We start from the raw sequence: 15,603 nt of genomic DNA on the forward strand, positions 1-15,603 counted from the left end.
AGTGATCCCAGTGGGAACCAAGCGATCCCAGTGGAGAGTGATTGATCCCAGTGGGAACTGAGTGATTCCAGTGGGGACTGAGTGACCCCAGCAGGAACTGAGTGATCCCAGCGGGAACTGACTGATCCCCGTAGGATTTCCAGTGGGAGTTGAGTGATCCCAGTGGAAATTGACTGATCCCAGTGGGATTCCCAGGGGGAACCAACTGATCCCAGTGGGAACTGATTTATACCAGTGGGAACTGATTTATCCCAGCAGGAACCAACTTATTCCAGCGGGAACTGACTGATCCCAGCAGGAACGGAGCAATCCCATTGGGAAGCAAGTGATCCCAGTGGAGAGTGATTGATCCCAGTGGAGAGTGATTGATCCCAGTGAGAACTGAGCGATCCCAGTGGGAATAGATTCATCCCAGTGGGAACCAAGCGATCCCAGCAGGATTCCCAGTGGGAGCTGACTGATCCCAGTGGAAACTGATCTATCCCAATGGGAACCGATTTATCCCAGCAGGAACCAACTGATCCCAGCAGGAACCGATACCAGCAGGAACCAACTGATCCCAGTGGGAACTGGGAACTGATTGATCCCAGTGGGAACTGACCTGGCCTCGGGCACTTCCATGAAGTTCCTTCCCAAAAAACCCACCTGGTGACCCAAAGCTGATGTTCCAGATGTGTCCCACCATTCCCGGTAGGATTTGGTGATCCCATTCCCAATACTTTTCTCAGGAATTGTGACAGCCCTCAAGGGCATTTTCCACAGGAATGCGATGAAATTTCAAATTTATTCATTCCCCGAGGAGGGCAACACCCTTCCCTGTTATTTCCCACCATTCCCTGCTTTTTCTCACTATTGCCTGCCTTTTCTCACCATTCCCTGGCATTTCTCACAACTTTTCCCGTCGCTCTCCATGGAATTGTCACCCTTTGTCACTCAATCGTCAAATCCTGGTGTCACCACCTCTCCATCTGCCGCCGGAGCTGCCTCCGGAATGGGAATAAATTAATTGGGAGAAGTTTTTGGCTTTGGGATAATGAAGTTGGCACAAACCCAGCTCGGGAGGGAGCCCAGGGATGCCGTGGTTAAAAATTCCATAAAAATAAAAGAGATTTTGGGCAATTAAAAAGCCGGGTTGGAATTTAGAGTTTCCTCGGAAAACGTCGAAGGATGGATTGAGCCAGGGATGAATGAAGTGAGGATTTTTATCTGCCAAAACTTTCCAAAATCCCTGGAAAAGGTGGAATCTGTGTCCTGCAAATCCTTGGAAACACAAATCTCCCCTTGTTGACACTACTGGAAGCGGGAGGGAAAATCCGCAGGAAAATTGCAGAGTTTAAAGTCAAGGGAAAAAAAACAAAGGAAAGGGAAATTTCAATATTTAACTCCTCCCACCTCATCTCCGATCCACCAAAGTTTCCTGCTGGGAATATTCAATGGGAAAAGCGTGAAAATCCATTAAAACCCCAGAGCTGAGGGAAACAAAGAGCAGGAGCTGGGACTGAGGGTTGGATCAGCAAATTCCTTGAATTCTCCACATCGGAATTGGAGCTGGAATTCAACTTTGGTAAAATACTGAGAAGGTTTTCCATGAAAAATTCAGGAGAGGAGGAAGGATCCCACCTCCGGCACAGCTCAGGCACAGGATCTGGGCATGACCTGTCCCAAAAAACCATCCCAAGTTTTTCCCTGCCTTTCCCAAGATAATGTGGGAATGTGGAGCGTGTCCCGCCTGGGCTGAGGTGATGTGGAAAATTGGGAATCTCCCTCGCATGGCTTTGGGAAGGATTTCTCTCCCTTTTTCCAAGCTCAATTTGGAACGAGCACTCAGACCATGATAAAACCAGAATTTCCAAATGGGAGGGATGAATCAAAAAAAAATCAAAGCATAAAACCCCTTTAGGATATCAGGGAATCCCACAAAAAGCTCGGAGCGGGATGATCTGGAGCATTCCTGCAGGATGCCAGGCCCCTTTTTGGGATTTTCCCATTTTCCCAACCCTTTTACTGCTGCTCTCCCGCATCCCTCAGGATCGCATCCCTCACTGGTGGCCATGGCAACGCCAATCCATGCAGGACAGGGGAAGAATCTGGAAAATTATTCATGAGGAATGAGGGAGAGCTCGGAGCAGACCCTCTGGAAGCTGGTGGGAAAAGGCTCGGTGTTCCCGTCGGGGAAACACTCCTGATTTATTATTAAAAAGGGAAAAATTCCTTTTTGTTGCTGTTGTTGTTGAGCTTAATTAGGAGGAAAATCTTCCTGGAGCAATCCTTGGTGATCCCAGCCCTGCTCCCAGCCCCTTTTCCCGCTCCTCTGGTTTTCCTGAGCCTCTGGGCTCAGAGCACCTGAGCAGGAGGGGAGTTTGGGAAAGCGGAGCCGGCAAAGCCTGGTTTTAAATAGTCCTGGAATTGTCCCGTTCCCGGGTGCTGATTCCCTGCTCCTGAGGGAATTCTGCTCCATCAGCTCCAGCTCTGAATTCCCAAACCTCCTGCCTGTGCCTCCCACTGCCCCATCCCTGCCCTTGGAGGGGCACCCCGGCTGCTCTGGAATTACCCCCATCCCAAAAATCCCACTTCCCTCCGAATCCCTGGAGGCTGCAGGGAGCTCCAAACCTTCTCGGTGTCCTTCCCACTGCTCCGGAATGTCCCCATCCCACAGCAGGGCAGATCCCACAATCTCCAAGGGTTTGATTTATTCCACCTCCTCATCCTCCAAGGGCAAGGAGCCACCTCCCTTTCCCTCTCCCATGTCCAGCACAGTTTTCCCTCTCTCTATCCCAAAAAAATGTCACAAATCCAAGGATTTACAGGAAATCTCCGCCATCTCCCCACACATTATTCCAAGGGCAGGGAGATTCCTCCCGTTTCCCTCTCCCACCTTTTCCCCCTTTAAAGCTCATGTTGAGTTTCTCTCTCTATCCCAAACTCAAAGATTTCCCACATCCCGAGGATACCCTGAGCCCCCCACATCCCAAAAATCCTCATTTCCCTCTAAGATTTTCCACATTCCAGGAAGGACACCCTGAGTTCCCCGCATCCCAAAAATCCTCATTTCCCTCTAAGATTTTCCACATTCCAGGAAGGACTTCCTGAGATCTCCCCACATCCCAAAAAAATCCCTGTTTCCCCCTAAAATTTCCCACATCCTGAGGAGGACTCCCTGAGCCCCCCACACCCCAAAAAATCCCCCTTTCCCTCTCCCTGTCCTCCCCTTGGGCTTTTCCCGACCCCTCCATCCCGGAGAAGCGTCGAGGCTCCACAGCCCTGATCCGTAATTCCGACTTTGTCCGTCCTTCCCTTCTTTCCCTGCCTTTTCCCTCGGGAACAATGGGGCACAGGACACTGCCCACTCTGTGCCCTCCCCGTGCCCGAGTGCCAGCCTGGGCCTGTCCCCGTGTCCCCAGCGGGTGACACGTTCCCAGAGCGTTTTGTTCCCAGATGCAGCTTCCTTTTGTTCCCAGCCCCGCGGAAAAGCAGAGCAGAGACATCCCCAGCGCTGAGAATTCCCGGGCAGGAATTTCTGACTATGCCGCCGATATTCCAGCTTGGAACCGTTGGGTTTTTCGCCTCTGCAATGGAGCACCGAGAGAAAACTCCAAAGGAATTGGGGAGCGGGTCACAGGGATCCACATTTCCCAACTTCCCGCATTCTCATTGCTCATCCTGGGATTTTCCAGCTGGGAAAGAGCCAACCCCAGCCAGGGGAAAGAGGGAATTTTAAAAAAAATTAAATTTTTAAAATAAAATTAAAAATCCAGATGAGGCCGGGCTGCATATCCTGGCTGCAGCAGAAATTCGGGAATAGATGGGGGAAGGAGAAACTGGGGAGAGGAATTCTTGTTGGGATAATTGGCCGGGATTTCCCTGGAGGGTGGTGCAGGAACTTCGGGAGAGACTTCCCAGAGAATAAAAGCAGGAATTTCCCAGCGGAGGGCAGCGGGAGATTAGGGCTAATCAGGCGGGCCCAGCAGCGATAAACCCGCCTCAAAAACAAAGCTCCGCTTTGTAGCTTTAAATGAGGATTCGCCCGATCCCATCCACGGCTTCATTAGCATCTCATTAATATGCAATTCCCATTTTCCTGATTAAACGGCTAGGAGTAGGGAAGGCAGGGAGGAGGAGGTGCTCCAGTGCCAGCTCCGAGCTCTGGGGACACCTTTTGGGGCAAGAATTCCCATTTTCCTGCTTCCCAATGTTCTCTCCAAGGATTCACCTTTTCCCCGGCCCGGGTGAATCCCAAACTCTGATATTTGGGAGTGAACACAGCAACATTCCCGGTTTTTCAGCTCCCCCATCCCAGTATGGAATGAACATCGTGCCGAGGGGAATGTTCTTATCTCCACCACCAAAATTCCCTCTTTTGGGCGATTCTGAGAATTTGGAGCTTCCAGGAGCCGCTCCCGAGGTTTTGGCATTTCCCGGATCCCATCCCAGCTCCCTCCACCTCCAGGACCCCCAGTCCTCCTTCCCCACCACAAACCCCTTTCAGTTCCACTTGGAGCCTCATTAAACCCTCGGGAGCCTCCAGGATAATTCCAGGCTGGCTGATCCCAGATTTTCTGGGATTGGGCGGTGCCCACCGGGCACGGCAGAGAGATTTCCAACGGCTGGAAAATCGGAATGGGGCCGGGAGGGAGAAGGATGCAAGAGGAGCAAAACTTGGGATTTGAAGCCATCAAACCCCATTCCCTGCCGATGGATTTGTTCCTTCTCCTGGTTTTCCCTGGATTTGCTGGAATTGAAAGCCGCTCCAGCCTCTTGGAGAGGGAACATGAAGGAGAGACAAGATCTGAGCGGGGCCGAGTGGGTTTTAATTTCATTCCCTAAAGCAGCTCCTGGGATGTTCTGCTGGGATATCAAAGGAGAAATGGGATGTTGGAGAGGATCTGCTCCTGCCCTGGGCGTTCTGGCCATTCCATGAGGGAGAGGAGGAGGAGGAGGAAGAACAGCAGCACTCCCAAGGCTGGCCATGGTGGCACCTCCCAGACCCCCCCAGATCACTCTGCCCAGTCCTGAACTGGTCCTTCACAAGGATTTTGGGATTTCCCGGTGCCCAGAGCAAGGAAATTCCACCTGGAGAAGCCCGATTTCCCAGGTTTGCAGCTGGCTCTGTGGGGCTGGAGCTGCGGTGGCCATGGGACATCTCCTGGTGGTGTCCCCAGGATCTTCCCTGGGGAGCGGAGATGTCCACAGAAATCTCCCATGACCCTGGAGATGTCCTCAGGAATTCCTCCTGATCCTGGAGATGCCGCCAGGAATTCCTCCGGATCCCAGAGGGTGGAGATGTCCCCAGGGTTATCCCTGATTCTGGAGACATCCCCGGGACCTTCCCCGACTCTGGAGGGTGGAAATGTCCCCAGAAATTCCTGCTGACCCTGGAGATGTCCCCAGAAATTCCTCCTGACCTCGGAGATGTCCCCAAAAATTTCTCCTGGGGGGAATAAAGGGCAGAACAAGGGGGAATAAAGGGAAGAATTAAAGGGGATAAAGGGAAGAATTTTCCTGATGATCACTCGAAGCTGAATTGCAAAAACCCTCCAGAAATCCCAATTAACACTTCAGAAATCCCAATTATCACCTCGGCGCACCTTGAACTTCCCGCTCCGCTTCTTCCAGCATTCCCAGCTATTCTCGCATTCCTATTTCATCTTCCCCTGCTTAAAACCACATCCCACACCCCTCCCCTGGCTCCCAGGGGAACCCTTTGGGTCTTTTTCTCCCAAAAATCCCCTGAGATGAGGTTTCGGGGTGAGATTCCAAGGATGCGGCTGGAACAGCCGGGTGAATCCCACACCCTGGATCAGAGGGCTGGGCTCCATCCCAGGGCACCATTCCTGCTCTTCCCTCTCCTCCAGCAGAGCACAGGGCTAAAATTATCCCTGAGCAGCTCAAATCCCAAATCCCGGGGGGTTTTATGGCCTCTGGATCCCGATCCCAAGGACAGCTCCGGCTGCGGCACAGATCGGGAACAGAAATAGCAGGAGGGTGGCTGCACGGAGCGCTCCGAGGTGGCACAATTTGGGATCGGCACATCCCAAATTGGCACATCCGCCTGCGCCCAGGGGATCTCCCAGGAACAGCCCCTCCAAAGCCTCTCCGGGCTCAGGTTGGTGGGAATAAAATCCTAAAATTCCCAAAGATACTCCCTTAGTGGGAAAGGGATGCCAAAGCTTCCCAAACCCCCTCCATGGCTTCTCCCAGCTCAGATTTTCTGGGAAAAGGATCCCAAAATCTCCCAAAGCCCCTCCACGGCTTCTCCAGGCTCAGATTTAATGGGAAACACATCCCAAAGTCTCCCACATCCTCTCCTGGGTCAGGTTTACAATGAATGGGATTCCAAAATCTCCCAAAGCCCCTCCTTTAGTGAAAAGGGGATCCCAAAATCTCCCAAGGCCCCTCCTTTAGTGAAAAGGGGATCTCAAAATCTTCCAAATCCCCTGCATGGCCTCTCCCAGCTCAGGTTTCCAGGGAAAAGGATCCCAAAGCCTCCCAAACCCCACACTGCCCATCCCATTCTGGACATAATTGAGCCATCTGTCCTCCCACATCCCAGCAGCTGTTTGGGATCAATCCCAGCCATTCCCACCCCCTTTTCACTGGACAATAGGGCAGGAACTGCTTTTCCCTTGGGAAAATGGTTTTTGTTTTGCTTCCTGCGGGGTTTCATCCCTGGATACTCCTGGATATCCCTGGTTTTCACCTTATTCTGCTTTGGAAGAGGAATTCTGAGAACTATTCACAGATAAGAATTCCCAAGAAGCGTCAATTCCCACCTCCATCCCAAATCTGGGACTCAGATCAAAATCCTGCCAGGAACACTTGGAAAACCCCAAATTCCCCCCAGCTCAGCTGTGTCAGTCCCAGGAATCATTCCCACCCCCATCCCAACCCCAGGCCTGTCCTAAAAAGGCTGGAAAAGGGAGACAAAGGAACCAGAATTCCTGGAATCAAACGTCGGGGAGCAGCCTGCTGTCCTGGGCCGGGGCCAGCTCAGCCTCACAGCTGTCACCGGGGCCAGCACGATTCAGACGAGGTCAACCAAAAATCCCCAGGCTGGTCCCAGCTGCCGGGATGGCCGGGAATAAAATCCCTGGGGAGCGCTGGCAGCTGGATCCCGGAGCTGTCAGCAGGAAATGGCAGCCTGGGATGTGCAGAATCAGGGTTTGAAGGACGTCCGGGGAAAAATCCGCCCTCTAAAAATGTGCAGTTCTGGTGTTGGGTGTAAAAAAAAGAAAAATGTGGATGAATTCGGCCGAATTCCAGCTTTTCTGGGAATTAAGGGGGTTTGGATAGGGAGTTTGGGTTTGAGGTATTTTCTGTTAGAACTGAAATTTTCCAGATACAGGGGAAGAAGGAAATGGGATTATCCATTTGTTGAGTGGATTTGAGGTGGAATCACAAAATGTTTGGGTTTGGAGGGACATTAGGGTCCCCCAGTGCCACCACAGTCACACCTTCCACTATCCCAGGTGGCTCCAGCCTGGCCTGGGACACTTCCAGGGATGGGCCACCCATGGATTCTCTGGGAATTCCATCCCAGGGCCTCCTCATCCTCACAGGGAAGAATTCTTCCCAATATCCCACCCAATTTTCCTCTTTTTCAGCCTGAACCCATCCCCTTGTCTTGTCATCCCAATTCCTGCTGCCAGATTCCCTTTTCCTTCCTTGTAACTCCTTCAGATCCCGAGGTTTCCACACAAATCAAATCCTGAGGTTTCCATACAAATCAAATCCCGAAGTTTCACACAAATCAAATCCTGAGGTTCCCATACAAATCAGATCCTGAGGTTTCCATAAAAATCGAATCCCGAGGTTTCCACACAAATCAGATTCTGATATCTCCACTTCCAGGGATGGGGCAGCCATGGATTGTCTAGGAATTCCATCCCAGGGCCACCCCACCGTCACAGGGAAAAATTCCTTCCCAAATTCCCACCCAAGTCTCCCTGAACCCATCCCCTTGTCCCACCACCCCAATTCCTGCTGTGGATTCTCTTTTCCTTCCTTGTAACCCCTTCATATCCCGAGTTTCCACACCAATCAAATCCTGAGGTTTCCACACAAATCAAATTCCGAGGTTTCCACACAAATCAAATCCTGAGGTTTCCACACAAATTAAATCCTGAGGTCTCCACACAAGTCAAATCCTGAGATCTCCACACAAATCAAGTCCCAATATCCCCAAACCAACCAAATTCCAGTTTCCCACACAAACCAAACCCCAGTTTCCCCACACAAACCAAATTCCAGTTTCCCCACACAAACCAAATCTCAGCTTCCCCACACAAACCAAATCCCCATATCTCCACACAAACCAAATTCCAGTTTCCCTACACAAACCAAACCCCAGTTTCCCCACACAAACCAAACCCCAGTTTCCCACACAACATTCCCTTCTCCAGGCTGACCATTCCCACCACCCTGAGCCTGTCGGAAGCACCCCCAGAGGAGCTCCCGGGGTGTCCTGGCACGTGCGGGTGGCACAAAGCCCCGTCCTGTCCCTCCGCTCCTCCCGCTCCCAGCTGGGATTGCCTCAACGCCATCCCAAAGGAGACCCCAACAAGGAGCCTTTGTGGCCGGCTCTGCTGGGAATGTCGAAGCCAGATTTCAGGAATGTGACACCACCGAGGTGACAGCAGGGACGGGAGCTTCTCCCGCACCCCACACTCCATCGGCCCCGGCTGGAATCACAGAGGGGCCTTTATCCCACACGGAGCGATCCCGGCCCCACAAATGGGGCTGTGTCTGCAAATCCAGAGTGGCTGGTGGTGTCACCATCCTGGATAGCTGAGAAGGCTTCGGGAAGAGGGGGAAAAATGGAAAAGATGGAGCAGAAGTCGCCCAACAGCATGGAAAATGAGGCTGGGAAGGAATTCCCTCCAGGGCAGGAAGGAATCCAGACCTCCCTGACAAGATTTGAGAGAGGCTGTAAGGGAATCCAACCCCTGGATGGACCCTGGGGGGTTTAAAATCCAAGGGAATAGTTTGGGAAGGGCAAATGAAACCCAAGGGAAGAGCCTGAGGGGTTGGGAAGAGCCTGAGGGGTTGGGAAGAGCCTGAGGGCTTGGCTGATTTTCACCTCAGGAAAAAGGGAAAGCTGAGATTCTTTCCCTGCCCACAGGTTGGGGGAATATCCTATTAAAAACTGCAGGGAATATCAAATAAAACCTGTCAGTAATAAAAAAAAAACTGCTGGGAATATCAAAAAAACTCTGAATAAATATCAAACAAAGCCTGCTCTAAATTTCCACCAAAAACTGTTGGGAATATCCAATAAAACTTGCTCTGAATATTCAACAAAAACTGCTGGGAATATCCAATAAAAACTGCTGGGAATATCCAAAAAACCTGCTCCTGCAAGGATGGGCAGCCGAGCTTTGTCCAGGAGAACAAAAATCCCCAAAGCCACACGAAGAGGGAGAGGATCCTGTTCCCTGCTCCCAAAAATCCCGGAGGCAGCCGGATCCCCAGACAATTCCAGCTGGAATTACCTCAGGAGGTCACCACCATCAGGAGCAGGATCAACCCTAAGCTCAGCCCAGCCAAGCCAGGCTTTACCCAGGTGGGGTTTAAAATCTGTCCTAAATTTTGGAGGCAACCCAGCACCCAAACTCCAGCTTAAAAACCACGCTGGGGGTGGAAAAGGGGGAATTCCCACATTCCCTGCATCCTGTTGTTCCAATGTACCCCAGTTTTCCCTTTTTATCCCGGATTCCAGTGGGAGCAGGGAGATGGGAACTCAGGGAACAACGTGCTGTTCCCAAATCCCAGGAGGGGCTTCAGCACCCTGGAGAGCGCCCGGATCCAAGAGGATTTTCCAACCCACGGACATTCCCAGCCTCGGCATTCCCAGGTTTTCCAGAGAATTTGTGGCTCCCCCATCCCTGGAAGTGTCCAAGGCCAGCTTGGAGCAACCTGGGATAGGGAAAGTTGTCCCTGCTCGTGGAATGGGATGAGCTTTAATTTCCCAATCCAAATTATTCCATGATTCTGCAGCTCTTTGAACTCGGGATAAGCAGGAAAAGGGAACAATTCAGAGGGGGGAAAAAAAAAAAGGGAATTTTTTGGTGCATTTTCCACAGATCCAAGCAGAACCTTCCCGCCCTCCCGGCTCCCACTGGAGCTGCCAGCCCGGCCTATCCATGCCAGGAAATTTCAGGAGGAATTTGGGATTCAGGCTGACAGAGCCGCGGGATCAGATTCTGACTGTCCCTGGGAAAAGGAGCAAAATTCCGCTGCCAAGGAGGCGGAAAGCGGCGGAAAACCTGCCAGGAATTGCGATGAACCTCCGGCTTCACCTTGCACCAACCCCAGGGGTTGTGCTCCTGCTTCCCCACTCCCCGTGAGGCTCCAGGTTTGCTTCCAGAGGTGGGAAAGGAGCATCCCAGAATCCAGGACAGGGATCCATCAGCCCTTCCCAAGCTCCTTCTTCCCTTTGGATGCTCCTCCAGCACACTGGGAATGCGCCAACCTCTTGCTTGAGACTCGAAGGCAAAGGAATGCAAGGAAAAAACAACCCAAATTCTCATTTAACGGGAAAATCTCCACCATTCCCTCTCTCCTGTGCCCTTTGGATGCTCTCTCCCGGTTGCATCCCTGAGGAAAACAGAGCTGGGTCTCAAAATTCCAAGATGAGATCCAAAGGAACTCATGGAGGAGGCATTGTCAGGAATTTCTGTCCACCCAAACTCATCCCTGTTTTTTTTCCCGTGGATAATCCTTGTCCTCCGATCTCATTAAGTGGGAATGGTGATCCCGATAAGCCGAGGGATAAATCCTCCTCTTTTTTAATCCGTAATAACCCAGCCCCGTTTCTTTCAGCTCGGGATTAAAGGGGGAAAAAAAGAAGGGAAAGGGAGGGGGATGGGGATTATGGAACATTTAAACTTCCAGCAAGTTCATTCCGAGCTGGAATCCCTGGAATTACGCAATAATTATCTTGGGCAGCCCGGAAAGGAATGAAGAGACTTTGGGAAGAGGGGGGAAAATGGAAAAGATGGAGCAGAAGTCATCCACCAACACGGAAAATGAGGAAAATGAGGTTGGAAAGGAATTCCCTCCGGGGCAGGAAGGAATCCAGACCTCCCTGACAAGATCTGACAAAATTGTAAGGGAATCCAAGCCCTGGATGGATCCTGGCAGGGTTTAGGAATATTTTGGGAAGGGCAAACAAAACCTGAGGAATAAAGGGAAGTGCCAGAGGTTTTTCCTTGTTTTTTTAGGAGTCTCCTCACAGGTTTTGCTGTCTAAATGCAAATAAAATCCAATATTTTTTTATCTGAAAATCTGATTTTCTCACTGGGTTTGAATCCTCCCAATTCAGCCGCACCTAAAAAGTGTGGAAAACAGGGAATTCCACAGCTCCCAGAAAGCAAAGTAATGAAGGAATCCTGCCTGAACTTCCAGGTTTTTCTCCCTGGGAATGAAGTTCTGCTGGAATTTGGAAGGTTGGTGCTTCCCAGACGAGTAAATTACAACCCCACGGAAAATCCACCCCCACGTGGAAAACAAATCCAGAAATTCCTGCCGAGCGCTCCCAGATAAAATCAGAGCCTCAGGAACGTCCTGGGGATGGGGCTGCTCCATTTTCCCAGATTCTTCAAACAAATCCCAGACTTTTCCCTTGGAGACTCCTCCTCCCCTGAGCAAGCGCAGGATGGAGCCAAAAAATTCCAAAGCTCCAGACGGAGCCAACAAATTCCAAAGTTTCCAGTTCCAAGTTCCACCTGCCCAGGTGAGCTTCACTCATCTTTATCCAGGGAATATTTCCTTGGAGCATCCCAGAACTGCTCCATTCCTGCTATATTCTGAATTTCTGGATAACTCTGGTCTTTATCCAGGGAATATTTCCTTGGAGCATCCCAGAACTTCTCCATTCCTATTAATTTCTGAATTTCTGGATAAAACTCATCTTTATCAAGGGAATATTTCCTTGGACCATCCCAGAACTGCCCCATTCCTGCTATAATCGGAATTTCAGGATAAATCTCATTTTTATCCAGGGAATTTTCCTTTGGAGAGCCCCAGAACTTCTCCATTTTTCTCAGCAGGGTGACAGGACCAGAGGGAGGATCCAATCCAGGACCATGATCCTTATGGATAATTCCTTTTCCCAAGGTCACCCCAGCTGGGATGGAGCACTGGGATTAACAATGGCTCCAGCGGGAAGTCAGACTTCCTTAAATCCATTTATTCCCCCTTTTCCCAGCAAAGGAAGCACCAAAAAAAAAATCCCTTTTCCTGCTGGCCATGTCCATCCCTTTCCTCACATTCTTGGGAATCTCCAGGAGTTTCCTGGGATGGAATTCCCAGATTCCCATTCCCAGCTCCCCATTCCCAGATTCCCATTCCCAATCCCAGATTCCCATTCTCCTTCTGCTCCAGACTCACTTTGTGGTTCACACCTGATCCCAACCCCTTCCCTGCTCATCCCTGAGGTTTGAGGGTACAACCCCTCTACACCCAGGAGTATCCCATGAGTATCCTACTCGGAGTATCCCAACCACCTGCCAGGAGCAAAAACATGGAAAAAAAAATCCTCATTTTTCTCGTTATTATTAACTATTTCCCCACATTTTTGGGACCTTTTGTGGTGGAGTTTTTCCAGTGGATTTTGAGGGATTTTATTCCCCCCAAAAACCCCCGGAGAGAATGAGAGGAAAACAAATCCTGAATAATTAATTTGGAAAACTTGGGATATTCCCCATTTAATCATCATCTGGGAGAAGGGATGATTGGATTGGGCTGGGTTTAAACCAAATCCCTTGGGATGAGGACGAGGATGAGGATGGAGCTTTGTTGAGCCCAGAATTAACACAAAGCCAGGCCCAGGTCCCAACTCCTGTAAACAAAGTCACTTTTCCAACCAAACAACTCCTGCCTGCCAGCCGAGCGCTTTTCCATGCATTATTTATGTTGGATTCACGTTACAACCACACAGGAAAAAAAAATGGGAAAAGCAGCAAAGGCCCAGCCCTGAACTGGGAAACGGCAAAATTAAAAATAGAAATCGAGTTTAAAAAAATGCCAAATTTGAGTTTTCTTTCAGGAGGGAAAGCAAAGTTTTCTTGAAACAAAGCAGCCCCTCGGTGTCTGCCAAAGAGGGGGAGGTTTTCCAGGAAAGAAAGGAGTCAGCGTCCCTGGAAAAGTCACAGGATTCCTGCTTTTGTCCTCGGCAGCTGCCAGGAGCACCCCGGAAACATCACAGCGCCACAGGATCCATCTTAAAGCAGCCGGGCCTCTGCTGGGCACGTCAGAATTCCAGCTTTTCCCGCAATTCCCGCATCCCCGCGGCCCTCGGCACTGCCCCTCCGCCGGGACCCGGCCGGGAACAGCCCGCCGTGACTTTGGGGAGTGCTCCGGAGCCATCCCCAGGAGCTGACCTTGAGGAAGGAGCCCACAGGCAGAATTCCAAAGGGAAAAGCAAAACCCACCCGAGCCAGACGCACCGGTTTTGGCAGGGATTGGATTTTCTGGGCAAAACCTCCGTTTTCCCACCCAAACCTCCTCTGGGTGCCGTTCCCAGAGGCCTCCCCGGGATGGAATAGACGTTTTTCCCTGCTCCCTGCCCTCCAAGGAGCACCTGAGGCCATGGAAAAGGGAGGACCCCTCTCCATCCCCGCTCCATCCCCGCTCCATCCCAACGATCCCTCTCCCCCAGGCCCCCGCGCTCCCACGGCCTCCTCGCCCTCCTCACCCCATTCCCGAGCTTCTCGCGGCCGTGGAGAGCCGGGATCCCAATGATTCAGCACTTTCCCTGCTCTTCCCGATGGAGATCGATCCCCGGGAGCGGCTGCGGGAGGATGCGGATCCCGCACCCGCCACTCACCGCTCGCCGCCGGGGCCCAACCCGAGCCAGGTGCGTTTTCCCGATGGATTTTTTTTCCGGCCCGGGATGTTCTTCCGGAGGGAAGGCGACAGGCAAGGAGCGAGGCGCGTCCCCCGCAGAGCAATCGCCGCCCTCCCCTCGCCAGCTCTCGGCGCCCCAAAGTTGCGCTGTCACCCCAAGGTCCCCGCCCGGGCTGCGCTCCCCGTGCCCCCGCACTGCCACCGCGGGGTTTTGTCACACGCAGGGACACGGAGCCGTGACGTAAGAGCCAAAATCCCATCACATGCCCCAGCTCCCCCCTCCCGGGGTCCTGACAGCAAAAACCGGGAGATTCTGGGGGTCACCGAGCAGCTTGAGGACCCCAAATCCGCGCTGAGGATGCGCGGACCCCCCTCCGCGCGCATCCCCCGAGCATCCCCCGAGAGCTTCCCGCATCCCGGCGCGTCCCCATCCCGGTTTGTCCTTACCCGGAGGAGCTGAGGTGGCCGCAGCCGGGGATCGGTGCGGGCTCGGTGCGCCGCACTGCGCGCTCCCGGGCGCGGCCGCGCCGCACTGCGCGCTCCCGAGCGGGCGGAGAGCGAGCGCGGCCCGGCAGCGGCGGCAGCAGCAGGAGGAGGAGGAGGATGAGGCAGGGAAGGGAGGGAGGAAGGCACGGGCTGGAGGAAAAGGGGCAGAGCAGGGGGAGGAGCTCATTAGCGGCGCCCTTAATGAGCAGCCGCAGGCGCTGAGCGCTGAAGGTGCAATCCGGGGATAAAAATGCGAATTTTGGGCGAGGAAAGGAGGAGTTTGGGTCACCCTGAAGAGCTGACACCTCCCAAAGCCCGGCGCGCAATCCGGGGACAGAAGGGCCAATTTTGGGCAAGGAAAGGAGGAGTTTGGGTCACCCCGAGGGTGCGGAGGGTCCCCGGGGGTCCCCAAGGGCGAGGAGCGTCCCCCGGCGCTGCTGGAGAGGAGCGCGGGGGGCACCGCTGGGCTGGGGGGCGACATCGGCTGCTGGCACTGGTGGCACTGCTGGCACTGGTGGCACTGTCCCCCCGGGTGACCCCCCAGAGGTGACCGAGCCCGGACATCCCTGCAGCCGCTCGGCCATCAGAGCTCTCGGTTTAATTAAAGCTGCCCCCATCACTCCCAGCGAGATTTGTGGCCTCTCCTTGCCGGCGTTTTTTATTAAATTCCCGGTTTTCTGCTGAGGCTGCAGAGCTGGAATTGATGGAGGAGGATGTCTGGGAGCGCCAGAGGGAGCCTGGGTTTCGTCTCGCTGCTGAATTGAATATCAAATATGAAATATTTGATTTTCGAGGTGGATTAATGTATGAATTAAATATATCAGATATGCCAGTGGAAATCACGGAGTCAGGAATCGGGGAATAGTTCGGGTGGGAAGGGTCCTTAAATAGATCCAATTCCATGGAATTCCATTTCATGATCCCAGGTTTTTCCAACCTGCCCTGGGACACTCCCAGGGACAGAATTCTCTGGGAATTCCATCCCCACTCTCCCAGGGAAGGATTTATTCCCAATATCCAACTGAACTTTCCCTTCGTTCAATCTGAGCCCATTCCCCCTTTCCCTGTCACTCCATCCCTTCTCCAAAATCCTTTTCCATCTTTCCTGTCGTTCCCTCAGCTCCTGGAAGGCCACAGCTGGATCATCCCAAAGCTTCCCTTATCCAGATGGAACAACCCCAATTTCCCAGTCTGGAATTCCAGCTGGGAATTCCAGGGCTGGAGCAGCTCTGCAGAGGGGGGGGTCTCACCTGAGGGGGCAGAGGGGCTGAA

At 52.5% G+C, this 15,603-nt stretch overlaps 1 protein-coding gene across 19 annotated transcripts in view; it reads right to left on the reverse strand.

Moving 5' to 3' along the window:
• NFASC (neurofascin) overlaps window positions 1-14,367 on the reverse strand; it is a 74,983-nt gene extending 60,616 nt beyond the window's left edge. For 18 of the 19 annotated variants that reach the window (XR_004061392.1, XM_030965725.1, XM_030965738.1 and 15 more), the window contains exon 1: window positions 14,293-14,367. The gene's annotated coding sequence lies outside the window, so the exon portion shown is untranslated. Of the gene's footprint in view, window positions 1-13,693; window positions 14,035-14,292 lie in introns of those variants that run through there. The other variant, XM_030965726.1, reaches the window with a different exon arrangement.
• Window positions 14,368-15,603: the final 1,236 nt, after the last annotated feature.

This window comes from Camarhynchus parvulus, chromosome 26 (assembly GCF_901933205.1).
Source record: "Camarhynchus parvulus chromosome 26, STF_HiC, whole genome shotgun sequence".
Lineage (NCBI taxonomy): Eukaryota > Metazoa > Chordata > Aves > Passeriformes > Thraupidae > Camarhynchus > Camarhynchus parvulus.